This window comes from Schistocerca serialis, chromosome 2, assembly GCF_023864345.2.
Source record: "Schistocerca serialis cubense isolate TAMUIC-IGC-003099 chromosome 2, iqSchSeri2.2, whole genome shotgun sequence".
Classification (NCBI taxonomy): Eukaryota; Metazoa; Arthropoda; class Insecta; order Orthoptera; family Acrididae; genus Schistocerca; species Schistocerca serialis.
In genome coordinates, this window is record NC_064639.1 from 779,911,921 (window position 1) to 779,929,678 (window position 17,758).

General features: G+C 38.7%; 1 protein-coding gene across 1 annotated transcript in view; it reads left to right on the forward strand.

Annotated features, from left to right (window-relative positions):
• LOC126456400 (agrin-like) overlaps nucleotides 1-15,311 on the forward strand; it is a 211,046-nt gene extending 195,735 nt beyond the window's left edge. Inside the window, exon 12 of the mRNA XM_050092154.1 lies at nucleotides 15,092-15,311. The gene's annotated coding sequence lies outside the window, so the exon portion shown is untranslated. The remainder of the gene's footprint in view (nucleotides 1-15,091) is intronic.
• The last annotated feature ends 2,447 nt before the right edge of the window (nucleotides 15,312-17,758 follow it).

The window sequence follows — 17,758 nt, forward strand, 5'->3', positions numbered from 1 at the left end:
TGTAGATCTCATTTTACAAGGATACAGAACATTTAAAATTATTTACAAGTTTAGACCAATTTAAAATAAGCTAATTCATATAAACATATATTTACAGACTTCTAGTTAGAGACAGTCATTAAATTTACTCCTGGTATACAATACATTTAACAAATAACTTATTAAATAATGTAATGTCGCACTGTTCAGTCATATCTCACCATCAGTCACCGAGCGAGGTGGCGCAGTGGTTAGACACTGGACTCGCATTCGGGAGGACGACGGTTCAATCCCACGTCCGGCCATCCTGATTTAGGTTTTCCGTGATTTCCCTAAATCGCTCCAGGCAAATGCCAGGATGGTTCCTTTCAAAGGGCACAGCCGACTTCCTTCCCCGTCCTTCCCTAATCCGATGAGACCGATGACCTCGCTGTCTGGTCTCCTTCTCCAAACCAACCAACCAACCACTATCAGTCAATGCACACACTATACACACATTGATTCAATCTCTCTCTCTCTCTCTCTCTCTCTCTCTCTCTCTCTCTCTCTCTCTCACACACACACACACACACACACACACACACACACACACACACACACACACTGGTGATCTCTAGGTCATTTTCTGGACTGCAACTTCCCATTTGCTATCCTGAAAAACTGAGTCACCATCCCTCCATAAAGAGTGAAATGGTGAACTCCGAGGAAGAGGTGTTAGTATTATGCTTTGCATAGCTTGGGGTAAGTATTTATAGAAAGCAAAAAAAAGGAAAAACACAAAAAAGTGAAGGTGCTATGTGAAATGTTGGGTGTTTCTCAATCATTATTATTATTATTATTATTTATTTGTAGAATATTTTTTATCAAAGCCCTACTCTGTTTTATCTAAGTAATCCTTCAATGTGTAAAATGTATTGCATAAAAAGTACTTATTAGCACCTTCTTAAATAAGTGTATTTTTGCAATTTCTTTAATCTCTTTTGGTAATTTATTGTACAGTTTTATTCCTTGGTAGAAAATGCTGTTTCAAGTTTTATGTTTATTTTTTCTTTGTAAATGTAAGTTGAGTCTATCTCTTGTTGCATGGTCATGGAAAGAGCTGTTTGTGCAGTAATTACCAATGTTATTTTTGATTTGTACAACTGACTGGTAAATGTATTCACATGGAGCAGTTAAAATCCCCAGTGTTTTGAACAGATCTTTACAATGAGCTTGACTAGTATTTTTGGTTATTATTCTTACGGCTCTTTTCTGAAGTTTGAAAATTGTGTTAATATTTTGTGCATTTGTTCCCCAAAAAGAATGTCATAGCTAAGAATTGAGTGTACATATGAATAATATGTAACTAAAAGCCACTGCATGTTACACACTGATGATAGGATTTGAAGGGCATAACATGCTGATGACATTCTATTTGCAAATACCTTTGTGTGTTCACACCACTTCAACTGAGAATCAATATTCATTCCTAGAAATTCCGCATTTGTTAGACAGTCTATAGAGGTACCATCTACATTTAATTTAACATTGTCATTTTTCCTCTTCAAACTAGAATTCAAGGCATTAGTTTTCTTTATGTTCAATTTCACTCTATTGCTTACTGACCAATCATAAACTTCCTTCAGAGTTTGATTTGCTTTCTCGGCAAGGAGTTCTCTTGTTTTCTCAGTGACTGTAATACTGCTGTCATCAGCAAAGAAAATTTTTTCACCATGAGTAACACTACTGGGAAAGTCATTGATGTACACTACTGGCCATTAAAATTGCTACACCAAGAAGAAATGCAGATGATAAACGGGTATTCATTGGACAAATATATTATACTATAACTGACATGTGATTACATTTTCACGCAATTTGGGTGCATAGATCCTGAGAAATCAGTACCCAGAACAACCACCTCTGCCCGTAATAATGGCCTTGATACGCCTGGGCATTGAGTCAAATAGAGCTTGGATGGCGTGTACAGGTACAGCTGCCCATGCAGCTTCAACACGATACCACAGTTCATCAAGGGTAGTGACTGGTGTATTGTGACGAGCCAGTTGCTCGGCCACCATTGACCAGACGTTTTCAGTTGGTGAGAGATCTGGAGAATGTGCTGGACAGGGCAGCAGTTGAACGTTTTCTATATCCAGAAAGGCCCATACAGGACCTGCAATATGCGGTCGTACATTAGCCTGCTGATATGTTGGGTTTCACAGGGATCAAATGAAGGGTAGAGCCATGTGTCGTAACACGTCTGAAATGTAGCATCCACTGTTCAAAGTGCCGTAAATGTGAACAAGAGGTGACCGGGACGTGTAACCAATGGCACCCCATACCATCACGCCGGATGATATGCCAGTATGGCGATGATGAATACACGCTTCCAATGTGCGTTCACCACGATGTCACCAAACATGGATGCACCCATCATGATGCTGTAAACAGAACCTGGATTCATCCAAAACAATGACGTTTTGCCATTCGTGCACCCAGGTCTGTCATTGAGTACACCATCGCAGGCGCTCCTGTCTGTGATGCAACATCAAGGGTAACCACAGCCTGGTCTCTGAGCTGATAGTCCGTGCTGCTGTAAATGTCGTCGAACTGTTCGTGCAGATGGTTGTTGTCTTGCAAATGTCCCCATCTGTTGACACAGGGATTGAGACATGGCTGCATGATCTGTTACAGCCATGTGGATAAGATGCCTGTCATCTCGACTGCTAGTGATACGAGGCCGTTGGGATCCAGCACAGTGTTCCGTATTACCCTCCTGAACCCACCGATTCCATATTCTGCTAACAGTAATTGGATCTCAACCAACGCGAGCAGCAATGTTGCGATATGATAAACCGCAATTGCGATAGGCTACAATCCGATCTGTATCAAAGTTGGAAACATGATGGTACACATTTCTCCTTCTTACACGAGGCATCACAACAACATTTCACCTGGCAATACCAGTCAACTGCTGTTTGTGTATGAGAAATTGGTTGGAAACTTTCCCCATGTCAGCACGTTGTAGGTGTTGTCACCAGTGCCAAACTTGTGTGAATACTCTGAAAAGTTAATCATTTGCATATCACAGCATTTTCTTCCTGTCGGTTAAATTTCACGTCTGTAGCATGTCATCTTTGTGGTGTAGCAATTTTAATGGCCAGTAGTGTATATCAGGAATGGTATTGGTCGTAATATGATACCTTGCAGAACCCCTATGTTAATTTATTTTGGTTCTGATAAGTGTTTAATAAATGTTAGATCTATTTGAAGTATGTGTTATCTCTATTCTTTGTATCCTATCTGCTAAGATTGTAGTTATTCAGGTAATTTTTTAATCTGTCTTTCATAATTGCTTCTATTATTTTTGAGAATTCTGAGAGCAGGGAAATGGGCCAGTAATTTTCTATGTCTTCTGCATTACCTTTCTTAAGCAAAGGTACAACTTGCTTGTTTTAACTGCTCTGGAAATGTCCCTATAGGAAGGATTCATTTATTATATTTGTTAAGGAGCATTGTATAATCCTTATGCATTGTTTCAGTACACACATTGCTACTTCATCTAAGCCTAATGACTTTTTATTTTTTAGTTTTTGAACAGTTTTATTGACTTCACACTCTGTGGTTGGAAGTAACATCATTATATTTAATGCACCATTATTTACAGGTGTTATATTTGTTCTGGGTAATTTTTGCTGTAACTTCTCTGCAATACTTGAAAAATGCTTGTTTACATAGTTTGCTAAGTGTTGTGGATCGTTTATTGCCTTATCCCCCTCCCCTAGCAGTATGTTATTCTGCATTTCTTTGCCTCTCCACATTTCCTTTTTTATACATCTGAGACTGCTTTGTTTTTATTCTCTGCGTTATACATTATTTTGTCATTAAATGACTTTTTTGCGGCAATCAGCACCTTCCTATAGATCTTTTTGTATCTATGATAGAAATTTAAGAATTCTGGATCATTATGAATCTTTTTTATGAAACTTAGGTGTTCTTAATTATGATTTCTTGTGTGTACACACTTTTCGAATTGCACTGTGAATAAATTTGTCCTGTTCTACTTTATTTATGCTCATATCTATGATACTGGATGGAGTAAATGAAAGACTGAGTTGGAATATCAACAATATTATGAAAATGATATACTGCTACTCACCATACAGATGACATTTCAAGTTGCAAAAAAAAAAGAAAAAGAAAAAAGGCTGTTACACATGGTGCTTTTGGCCAAAGCCTCCTTCAGAAAAAAAACACACACACATTCACACAAGCACGCACACCTCATGCACACATGACAATTATCCCCAGCAACTCCAGCCAGAATGCAGCTGAGTCAAATGGAAGCAGCAGAATGGAGTGAAGTGGGAAAGGGCAGCAACAGCTGGGTATGGGTGGTGGGAGAAAAGTGAACACTGACTGATGGAGTATGCAGGGATTAGATGGTAGCAAGACAAGAGTACCAGTTGCAGTATCAGTAGGCTGTGGGAGAAGGAGTGGGAATGGAGCAACAGTGAATTTGGAGGAGGTGACAAACAGAGGAGATGGTAGCTGTTGAATGGAAGGTATGGGGACAGTAGGTTCCTGTACGTTGAGGCCATGATGATTTTGGGAGTGCTGGATGTGTTGTAAGGATAACTACCATATGCACAGTTCAAATAATGTGGTGGTGGAGGGAGGATCCCAATTACCCACATTGTGAAGCAGCCATTGAAATCAAGCATGTTGTGTTGTGCTGCATGCTGTGCCACAGGGTGGTCCACTTTCCTCTTGGCCACAGTTTGGTGGTGGCCATTTATCCTGATGGACAGCTGGTTGGTAGTTATACCAATATAAAAAGCTGTGCAGTATGTGCAGCAGAGCTGATAGATGACTCTCCACCTTCCCCACCCCTTTCCTCCTGGATCCCTACTTGTCACTGTTGACATCACATCTCTCATGCCCATGGTCTTCCCACTACTGAACACTATCTCTCCCAATGTATTAACGACTCCAAATGAACTACCTCATGCCTCATACACCTTACTAGCTATATCATACACCTTATTAACTTTATCTTAACACACAACTACTCCTTCTTTGAGGGAAAAGTATACAAACAAATCTGCAGTCCAGCCATGGGCACCTGCATGTTACCCATCTATGCCAACCTGTTTATGGGCCATCTAAAGGAAACCTGTCTATCCTCATAAACTCCTATTCCAGTTCAGGTTCTCTGACAATATCTTCATGATCTGGACTCAGGAACGAGACATACTGTCCTCATTCATTCACAATCTCAACATCTTCTCTCTCATCTGTTTCACCTGAGTCCTCCTCAATACAGCATGCCACATCCTCAACGTTGACCTTCTCCTCTCTGATGGCTCCGTCCACATCTCTGTCCACATTAAACCAACCAACAACCAACAGTGCCTGCATTTTGGCAGCTGCCATCCCTTTCACATCAAAACATCCTCGCTTGTAGCCTGGCCAGCTGGGGATGGAGTATCTGTAGTGACAATAACTACCTTTCCTAGTATGGCGAAAGTCTTCACAGGCACCTAATATGTTCCAGAACTATTCTGAAAACAGATTTCCCATACCTTATACCTTCCCCCCCTCCCCCACCCCACACACACGTATAATCCTCTTCCAACCCACAACCTCCAAGAACCAGCTACAAAGAAGCCCAATACCATCCCAGGCTGGAAAAACTGAACCACATCTTTTGTCAGGGCTTTGATTAGCTATCATCATGTCCTGAAATGAGGGTTAGCCTACCAAGGATCCTTCTCACCTCTCCTGAAGTCACCCACCCAACCTCCAAACATCCACACCATCTCTATACCACTCCAAATCCCAACCTCTTACCACAGTGATCATATCTCTGTGGAAGTCCGAGGTGCAAAACCTGCCCAATCTATCCGCTCAGTAATTCCTGTTATAGTCCTACCATAGGCACACCCTGCCTCGTCAGAGGCCAGGCCACATGTGAAAGCAGTTATGTAATAGGCCAGCTCTGTTGCAATCATATCCCCTGATGCTATACCTGACAGCTTCATCTTGCTATCATCTAGTTCCTGCACATTCTACCAGGAAGTACACACTTCTCTCCCCCGACCCATACCCTGCTATCACTCCTCTTCACCAATCCAATCTGGAACTCTGCATTTGTTTGACACAGTTGCAGTCTGGCCAGAGTGGCTGGAGAAAGCAGTTAGTGTGCATGAGGTGTGCTTGCTTGCTTACTTGTGTGTGTGTTTGTGTGTGTGTGTGTGTGTGTGTGTGTGTGTGCATGAGGTGTGCTTGCTTGCTTTTGTGTGTGTGTGTGTGTGTGTGTGTGTGTGTGTGTGTGTGTGTGTGTGTTTCCTTTCAGGAAGGCTTTGGTCAAAAGCTCATTGTGTGTCTTTTTCTTGTGTCTGTCTGGAACTCAACATGTCATAATTATGGTTAGTGGAAATCTATGCTTTTCATAATATTCTTGATTCCATATTTGGTTTTGTTTTATATAATACACAAGGTGGTTTCAGTGCAATACATTGCATTGCATACCTATGAATTGGTATTCAACTTTATCACATCTTGCACAGAATGAGCAGTAGAGGTTGAATACCAATTCTGTAAAAAGCTGCTAATACATAGTTCTCCATTAAATATGAGAAAGCATGGAAAATGGATGTGAATTAAAATAAGTTAAAATACAAACAATATACTTATTTAAATTCAGGACTTCACACATGGATTCATAGGCAGGAATAGATATCCACAGAACATAGTGCTTGTATTTTATATAAAACAAAGATGAGTATGGAATCATTTACACCACCCAGTATTACAGATGTGAGCAAAAATAAAACAGAATATGAGCAACATATTCACAACACTGTTCAAAAGGAGAAATACACACAAGAAATCACAATCAGGAACACAGTGCAATGAAGCCAGCTGCTGTAACATGTTATGTCAGAAGATTGAGGTATTGACATGTGGTAAGACACAATTGCTTCCTCTTGATAATGACCAAATGGCTGAAATTGTAATACTGTGTTTTACAAATAAATTATTCTACAGTCCAAAGGCAGCCATGATGTCATTTGCAAAATTTTATATGACTGAACCCCAGCTACAGCAAGCAAGTCAATTTTTGGCTGTATGATGTAACTGGATAGATAAAAAACTTAATCGCATATGAAGGTAGTGAAATTTGCAAGCTTTTGGAGCCTGTGGCGGACAGGTTGAAAGGGGAGCAAGAGGGGTGAAGGAAAAAGACTGGTGAGGTTTAAGAAATGGAAGGAGATTGGGACAATGTCCCAGAAACCTGGGTCAGGAGAGACTTACCAGATGGATGAAGAGGAAAGACTGATTGTTGGGGACTGCAGTCCTTTTCACCAAAAATTAATTTTTGATTCAGATTTCTAAAATATATTAATTTGCAAGTGCATCGAAATCTTTGCTTCCAGGCACATACATAGCAACTAGACTACTAGGCCCACCCATAAAATATAAATGAAAAATATTCTTATATAAATAGCATAAGGGTGTTCCAAATTAAAATCATGGATTTCCAAATCATATTTTCTCATATTCAGAGCCACTAGAAGCACAGCCGTCATTCTCTGCTTCCATATTACAACATAGGCCTTATACTTTTTATGTTTTGCTGTTATGTGGTGTATACCAAGTCAGAGGGCAGCTGCCTGTGCCGAGAATCCTTCTTGATAAAAAGTGATGATGCATGCATGGTCAAAATTTAAAATGATTCTTTGAGGCAACCTGATAGACTGAACAGTGTTTGCAAGCCATGCCATCCCATCCACAGCTCGAGACACAGCGTGTACCACTGAGCTGCACTGCACTGAGAATGCAGGTTTACTTTTACCTGAATTGCACATGTGGCTGGACATGGTGATTTCCTGATGTCAAAAGAGGATTGAGAACGAGGGTTATGATAAAAAACGTTAACAATGCAAGTAATGAGAGTAGTAGAAAAGTTTTTAGAGCAGTTCAAATTAGATGGTTGTCAAGTACTAAGAAGTGAGTGCTTCCTGCAAACAAGCTTCTCAGAATTTGCAGCATAATGGTGATGCATAAGCAGCTAAAGAATGAAATATAATGGAAGAAAGTATAATATGATGATTCTCACAGATGAGAAGAGTAGTTTTCTGTGACTCATTCTTTTATACACTATAGTGACATTTTCATACATAATCATCCTTCTCCTAATGTTTCTTTACCTGTTATCTATATAATGCCTCATTTTTAAAGTTCAAAAAAAAATTTTACTGGTTTATATTGCTCATAGGGCAAATCTGGTGTTCCATTTCTGACACACAACATATGTTGGAGTTGGAGAAAGGACAGAAAAACTGATTGACTGGCAGCAACAGTTTCCCTTTCTTTCTTCTTTCTTCTTATTGTCTCATGAAAAAGAAGTGGAGCTTCTTTGATTAATCACATAGGCTCAAAAAATGTAAATTTGCATAAAGTGAATCAAATGCCAGTGACTTCACATCATATTATCAGAATTATTTTCACAACCTTTTCCTCTCACTTCACCAACATTTTCCTCTCTCTGTTCCCAGTTGAAAGAACCACTGATCTACTATCAGCATACATGTCTACTTTGTAAGTACCTGTTACTCTGCGTCTACCTGTTAAGTAGATGTTTCTCATGCATTTGGTTATCATAGTTCTATTTTTGACTACATTTTCTAGCACTTTTTCAGTGCAGGATACATAATCAGTTTATAACTGCTGCTTCTCTGTTAAAGTTAATATGATGATTTGTGCCACATCTCTATAGATACCTTTTGGGATCTATAAAACACAAGGTATAACTCATCACGTGACAGCTAATACTTGGAAAGCAGAAATATTTAATTACTATTTTTAGGTCAAATTGTTAATATCATCTTCATCAAAACTGCTAACTTATGAAACACTGACTGTTGCAGTCATTCACTCTGAACCAGAGTTTGTTAACTCCTTCAAGACACAGAGGAATATAACATTTAGCTGCTAGTGAGCATTGATATACCTCAATGGGGAAAGTTGAAAATTTGTGCCGGACCATCATTGATTATTTAGCTATCATGCATATAACAATTTCTTTTCATGCTTTCTATGATATATCACTTACTTTTCATGTACAACAGTTACTGACATAGAAATGAACCTCATTCATGTCTCACTACTCATTTACTTCCTGTTGTTGGTGTATTTCATTAGTACACAGAGAATGGTTTTTACTTCCCCAATGTCTGACTTGACAATTATTCTTTTATTGATTACACTGACTCCTCTTAGTTAAAAAGAGTTTTCTATACCAAAAACATTATATATAATATCATATGTTGCATATACTCTTGCAGATATTGGTTCAAATACATTATGATTTGTTCCAAGGAAAAACTGAATTCAGGATCACACAGAAATATACTAAGGAAGAATTAAACTATAATTCACTAGATCTGCTTGCTAAATCACTTGTTACTGTTGATTCTCTCTTAATACTCTGACAAATCATATTTGTTACTCTCTTCTAATAACAGATTGCTTTTGTTATCTAAACCAAATTGGAAATGAAGAAAGGAAGGATGGAGTTCATTAACCAAACCTTCCAGCATCCCACTCAATTTCTAATGAGCTTATAGTTGACAGAACCATCTTGCCAATCCTAAAAGGTCGTTGATGGACAAGGATTAGCAACCCAGTCTTCTAGAATCAGAGTCCATTGTCTTAATCAGTGAACTATGTCACATGGTCACAACTACAAAAGATGTTTCTTTAATATTATTTGATCATCATGTTCAGAACAAGCTACATATTATTAATTTTATATTCAAATAATTAAGGTTAGTAATAATTTTTTAAACTGTCAGCGACTGCTAAATTTTCCCTTTTATCCTCACTGGAAATTTGTGAAATATTCTGTCAGCTTTTGGAGAACCATAAACATATTGAAAACTGAAATACATAGTATTAATGTGGGACATTAACTCTGTTGTAGGATGTTAACCACAATAAAGATTAAGCATATACAGACATACAATTGCAAATGAGATTTGATTAGCATTTGGCTATATACACAAACTACCAAACTGGATTGTGAATGTGTCTGAGCAACATGGAAGTCCACAGGGCACAAAACTTCAGTTAAGGAAGTGGAAATATATAAAGTGCCTCTGTCACTGATTACATTTTATAATTGCATTAATCTTACCACCATCCTACCCACCCCTCTTTCCCAGAAGGGTGCAGCTCAGGGAAAGTGTGTGTGTGTGTGTGTGTTGCGTAGGTGACATTGCCAACAGTGAGTTGGTGGCATTGTTTATCACACACACTGGCAAATTGGATCGGTGTTGAGTTGCTAATGCTGTTTTCATTCTTTTGCATGAAATTGTTCTCAATTTATGATTCACATCCAAGTTTGAGTCAACCACATTTTACATTTTTCACAAAACCTACATCCAGAAAAAGTGGACACAGGAATGTCTGGACAGGAATCATAGGTGGCTACTTCATATCATTCATTATTGGCACCAGCCACTGTTGTGGTGGTGGTTGCTGAGACTGTTGCTGCTGCAGTGAATTCTGTTGTGGAACCTACGTAGTAATTAGGCTATTTTGCAGACTTGGTAATACATAAGGCTGTTGTTGTTGTTGTTGTAGACATTGCAGTTGCAGGTTATTCTTGCCAACAGTGAGTTGGTGGCATTGTTTATCACACACACTGGCAAATTGGATCGGTGTTGAGTTGCTAATGCTGTTTTCATTCTTTTGCATGAAATTGTTCTCAATTTATGATTCACATCCAAGTTTGAGTCAACCACATTTTACATTTTTCACAAAACCTACATCCAGAAAAAGTGGACACAGGAATGCCTGGACAGGAATCATAGGTGGCTACTTCATATCATTCATTATTGGCACCAGCCACTGTTGTGGTGGTGGTTGCTGAGACTGTTGCTGCTGCAGTGAATTCTGTTGTGGAACCTATGTAGTAATTAGGCTATTTTGCAGACTTGGTAATACATAAGGCTGTTGTTGTTGTTGTTGTAGACATTGCAGTTGCAGGTTATTCATGAATGAGGTTTTGGCTGTTTTAGAAAATGTGCCAAACTTGTTCTTTACCTGTTTCATTACCCAGTTGTAGTTGCACTGAGCATAAATGTATTTTGACATCATGGCAATGCAAGAAGTCAGCACCCAAAATAGTTTCAGTAACATTTGCTAGGTTGCATGAAACTTAAGCCAGTCACTTCTGTCTGTTTTCCGTAATACTAACTGGTGAGCAGTTGGTTACTGTGAGCCATGTGCTGGCCTGAGTTAGTACTTGTTGTATCACTGCTAACATGCTAATATTGGAAATTGAGTCTACTAGGTAAAACTGTGGTACACATGTACCTGTAATATACAGATGAGGCAGTCCACAACAGGCACCCAAAAGACTCTGCAAGGCACATGAATCACTAGTGCTCAAGTTTGCAATGTTTGGCTTGAAGATAGCTGTGTTGTATGAAGTGTAGTCATCCATATCTTATTGGAAAGCAGTGACAGTTGCACTGAAAATTTGTGTGTCACCACTATCAGTAATTTGTTGTGTATTGATAGGTTGATGCTTTTTTATGTTCTTGCAACTGTTTGGATAAGCACAAGGAGTAATGCACTTCTTGGCCTGTGCTCTGAAACGTGTGTGTTACCAGCACTATGTCAGTATCTGTTTGTTCCAATTGCAGCTAAGGGTTTAGCAAAAATGCTGCGGAGCACTGCCTCCGCAAGTTGATGAGAGTCAGCATTTCGTTTCCTGATTTTGTCAACTGCCGCTTGAGTGCACCTACATGTGTTGCAACTTACATACCCTTCTGAAAGAAATGGGTGCTGCTCTTGTAAGATGTGCTCTGAAACTGTAATTGTTCAGGAGGTAGTAGCTACTGCCCTCACATGACAATGGAAGTTACCACCACTGAAGGATGGTGATGCAACACCAGTCTTGTCATTTTGAAAAACTTAGTGCACTTTATTGGTAATGTCCACCTATGATAGAATGTCACACTTGTCATTAGAAATCACTGGAATTTAATGGGAAAAGACAGTCATTTAACACATTCTGGAACATAGCATTTGCTACTTCAGTTTCTGTGATGAGAGCACATAAATGGTGCCAAAATTCAGAAGGTGATTTATCACCAATCGTTTCACTATACAGTACCATAATGGCTGGATACATTGACCTCAAGATTTACACACTCTGTTCAAAGCACTGTCTTTAAGATGATGGTATTTATATTGTAGTCGTCTTTGATGAATAATGTCTGACATCAGAATTAATATTCCATCATCTTTCAGGCATGTATCTGCAATATGACTTATTCTTATTCCATTATTTTGGCTGACAGGCTTACAACCATTCTCAAGATGAGTTGCCTGCAAGATTTTTAAATAACTTTACACAATACTGTGGGATAAATACTCTCGCATCAGAGATAGCACGTTTGGTAACAAAAATCACAGAATTAATTTTTGAGTGTCCAAAGCATTAACAATAGGTATGAATTGCATTTCATCAGTGCACATGCCATACGTGGCAAATCTAAGTTCCAACATTCAAAGATACAGATCCCACTCCTGGGGTGTTACTTGGTACCTTTACTTTTTTGCACAGCACAGTTCACACAACATTAGTGGTGAGCAAAATGTTCATAGGAAACACAAAACTAAATAGTTCATTAAATACTACACAGTTTGGAACTGGTCTTTAATGTGGAAGACATTGACTGCACTGTCCAGATCACCCACTTTTGCCTCAAATTTAATGGTCTGCTCGGTGTTCATCTTCTTCACTGGAGTCACTACTTATGGGATGTTAACCATAATGAAGATTACTCACACAGGTGCAAGAGAACAAATAGGATTTACCTGCACTTGGTTATGTGCACAAAATACAGAAGAAGATCACAAACATGTCTGAGCAATGGGGAAGACCACAGAGCACTAAACTTCCATTAAGAAAGTCAAAGATATGAATTGTCTCTGGCAGTGATTATGGTTTGCAACTTAAATAGTCTCAGCATCACACAGTGTAGTTCAGTTTTTAATATACCCCTGGAAATGCTACAGTAGGTGTCAAGGAAAACAGAACATGTTATTTTGTCAAAAAATAAGATGGTGAAACTGTGACTGGTTAGAAGTGCAAAGTAAAAACAGCAAATAGCCACTGCTGATAATACTATTTATTCAAATGAAAGCACCTAGAAAGTTGTTTTAGTTTATTATTAGATCCAGTTATAGTAAAATAGTCATTTCCCTACATCATTTGTTTGCTGCTGGGCTCTACCACTCCAGTATGAATTTTAGTCACAATGAAAAACAGCCAACACTGCATGTACAGCATAAGCTAAATGAAATTTAATAACATGAACAGCCATCTGGGACCAATTCTGTCAGTTCAGAACCATTAATGCACTGTTGCTTTTCCAATAAACAGCATTATCAACTCTTTCCGGTTGCAGTTTTTACTTTTTTGAAGATCTGTAATTAAATACTGTTAACTTAGGTGTCTTTGATGAACACTATCTGACATTAAGTCAACATTAAAGTTCTTCATGCAATTCAGTTACTCTAGCAACTCTTATTATCAGCCCATTCATTTCCTTTATTGTTAATTTGAGTGATACAGAACATTAATCTATAACTACATTTGAAATTTTTCACTCATTGTTTCACATGGAGCTCCCTTGGTATCATTATTTGTATTCTTTGTCTGCATCTACATCCCAACCACTATTCTCATAATCTGACAACAGAGGGCTAATCCAAACAGATTCTTTTTAGGAGTACTTTGAATATGTGGGGTTACAGTATAGAAGTAATAGCTGATTTAGCATAGATGATGCCAGAAGCTAGTCAAAAATGGCATTTGAGCATGGAAAAGAGTAGCCCCCACCAACCAAGTAACAATATTTTCACATGGTGGCATTATTTGAAAATTACTGGAAGGTACACAACATTGTAAAGAACTAAATACAGACAGTTGAGGAAGTGAACTTACAAAATTGTGTGGTATGGTACAGCTCCTGCTCTGCTCAGCAGTATATTTCATTATGACAATTCTGAGTTTATGTCAGAAGGCCATCCTTGCAACAATACGATATTGTAGTGCCTGTGTTATTTTGATTACAATGCAAAATTTCTTTGGACATGCATGCATGTCCAAAGGAAAAGGCACTGTGGTGACCACAGCTGTTACAAAAGACATCAATGAATCCACAATTGCAAATAAAGACTACCGTCAGTTGTAGAATGGAATTTGTTGTAGATGCATGGTTGATGACATATGGAAGTTTGGGTCTGGCTGCAATTCGTGAATGGATAGTTAAATGGTAAGGCGACTGCTTGTGACAAGTGTTAAATCTGGCTTCCAGTCCTGGTCCTGAACAAATTTTCATTGTTATCAGTCCATTCTACAGTGGATGGTAGTCGTTCACAACCGCAAATTCATTTGATGTGGTTGCAACAATAGTCCTATACCTTGTTGAAAAATATGAGTAATGAAACAGTGTATTTAAATTAACTGAGACACCACAACCCATGTTTAATTCCAACATTCAGCAAAGTAAAAAGGTAATAATGACCAATGGGACCTCATAGTTGGTGCTCTTGCATTTGCGAAAATGTGACCCCTGTGGTAACTGGTGTTCCTCAAATTTGTTGGAGTTTAGAAATATGATGTGGATTGTTATGTTTTAGTTAGATGTTTACTTTCAACACTCATGTTTATTAATGAAACATAAAGTTACATCAGTGACCAAATAACAATGTCCAAAACTGTCGCAAAAAAAAAAAAAAAAAAAAAAAAATTACACACACACACACCATGTGACAGCACCATGTGACAGTATTCTACTGTGTCAGTGGCAGCAGTGCTCAGACACTACCTGCAACTAACTTGTGTCTGCCTGTTTAGTCTAAATCTCATTGATGTGCTTTGCTCTTAAAGTGGCTGTAAATCAACACAATTAACAAAAAGCTGTCAACTTTGAAAGAAGATAAAAAAATCTGCATAGAATATGCACATTTAGGAATCACATAATTGAACATTTTTATAAAGAGTGTATTATTTGAGACAATGTCTGCTTTATGTCCACAGGAGAGGCTGGTTGCAAAGACAGAATTTAATTGGACAGCAACTGGGAAACTTGCAGTGCAGTTTAGAAGTTTTTGGTGAATCAGTTGTTGGGACAGAATGAGAGTCTGCCTGATTACTGTGATACATTATAATTTCACAATCCTTCCTAACAATGAAATGTTTTTTGTTATTATGTATTTTTGCAACAAATGATATAATAATAAAAATATAATCACTATTATTCCTCATTTTTTATTCCTTTTAAATGATGAATTGTGTACTGCTTGATGTGATGTCTTGACCTAACAGCCTTACTGAATTTTATGTAAGAGCTGCAATCATTTAATGAAATTTCACATCACTAAAAACTGTGCTCAGTTGCACAATCCCAAACCAACAGTTTCCTTACAATTAAGTTATGAAATAATTTGGGCTAAAACATAAAAGTTGAATCTGAACATTTACACTTCCTTTTACAAGTTTCAGAATTTTACTTGTGAACTACCTGAGTCACTGTACAACTATTAAGGGTGTCTATATAAGGTTATTGTATTAAATCAGGCAAAACTTAAACAGAGAATGAACTGAAAATTTGTGATATGTGAAATGACAGTGAGATAAACAGGACTAACAATATTGTAGACTGTTTGTGATACTATGCAGTTAATTCAGTTGGATAGAGATAAAATCTACTCACCAAGCAGTAGCAGGAAAACACACATATAAAAAAGAGGTTTTACTTATGGAAGCTTTTGGAGCCAGTGGCTCTTTCCTCCAGCAGAAGCGTTAAAGGGAAAGGAAGAACGGTAAAGGGAAAGGAAATGTAGAACTTTAGGAAAAGGGGTACAGTTTGGAAAAGTCTCCTAGAATCCCTGGTCAGGGGAGACTTACCAGATGGGATGAAAAGGAAAGACTGATTGTTGGGGACTGCACTGAAAAAGATTTGAAAACCTGAGAGCTTAAAGGTGGAAGATAGAGTAATATGCAACACAGAGATTATTGCTAGAACATCATGCACAAGCTAATGAGAGTGTAAAGCTAAGTGCACACTATGTAACAGAGGTAGGAGAGGGATGGTGAAAAATAGACAGGTCAGAAAATGAAAGATACAGAAAACTAAAATGGAGTGAAGAAAGGAGTAGTTACTGTGAAGAAATGCTGAGATGGAAGAACTTAATGTAAATTAAAGCCAGCTAGGTGGCAAAAACCAAGGACATGTAGTGCCAGTTCCCACCTGCGGAGTTTTGAGAAAGTGGTGTCTAGGGGAAGAATCCAGATAGTGTGTGTGGTGAAAAAGGCACCGAGGTCACAACTGTCTTATTGTAGAGCATGCTCTGCAACAGGATGTTGTATGTTGGCAGTATACACCCTCCGCCTATGCCTGTTCATCCTAACAGACAACTTGATGGTAGTCATGCTGATGTAAAAGGCAGAGCATTGTTTACATAACAGGTGGTATATGACATATTTCATTCACAGATGGCTCTCCCTTTGATAACACACATTTTACCAGTTGCAGGGCTGGTATAGGTGGCAGTAGGAGGGTACATAGGGCAAGTCTTGCAGCGGGGACAGTCAGGGGGGTAGGACCCATAGGTTAGGGAGATGGGTACTAAAGGAGTATAGGGTCTGACAAGGATACTGTGGAGATTGAGAGGGTGATGAAAAGGTTTTCTAGGTGTGGTGGGCAAAATCTGACAGACAGAATGGATCTCATTTCAGGGCATGATTTTAGGAAGATATGGCGTTGTTGAATTAGCTGATTAATACATTTAAGACCAGGATAATACTGAGTGACAAGCGATGTGCTTCAAAGTTGTTTTTTGGAGGGATCAGCAGTACCAGGATTGGATGTGATGGCCCAGGAAATCTGCTTTTGAACTAGGTTGGTGGGTTAATTATGTCCAGTGAAGGCTGGGGGGAGAATGGTTGTGTATTGCTGTAAAGAGTCTGCATCCAAACAAATACGTTAGCCTCAAATGCCAAGACTGTATGGGAGGGAATGATTGGCATGGAAAGGACGGCAACAATCAAAATGTAAGTACTGTTGTTTGTTAGCAAGTTTAGTGTGGACAAGTGTGTGTATCTGGTCTTTGGAGATGATGAGATCAATAACAAGGAAAGTGGCATGGGATTCAGAATAGTACCATGTGAAATTTAATTGGGAGAAGGTATTCAGATAGTCCAGTTATTTTAACAGGTCAGCCTCACCATGAGTCCATATTGCAAAGATATCATCAGAGTATCTAAACCAAACCAGGGGCTGAAGGCTTATGGATCCCAGGAAAGCCCCATCCAAGTGACCCATGAAAAGCTCGGCATAGGAAGGAGCCATCCTGGTTTCCATGGCCATATCCCTGATCTGTTAGTTTGTCTGCCCCCTCAAAGGTGTAGTAGTTGTTTATAAGTATAAATTTGATTACGGTGAGCAGGAAGGATGTCATAGGTTTGGAATCAGATGGGCATGACTGAGGAAATGATCAACAGCAGACAGACCAGTATATGGGGGATGTTGGCATAGAGGGACGTCGTGGCATCAATGGTGACAAGCACGTTGTGTGGTGGGAGTGGGATGGGCATGGATTTCAGATGACATAGGAAATAAATGTTGTGTCTAAGATAGGAGGGAAGTCTTTGAACTATCAGTTGCAGGTGTTGATCAACTAAGGCAGACATACGTTCAGTGGA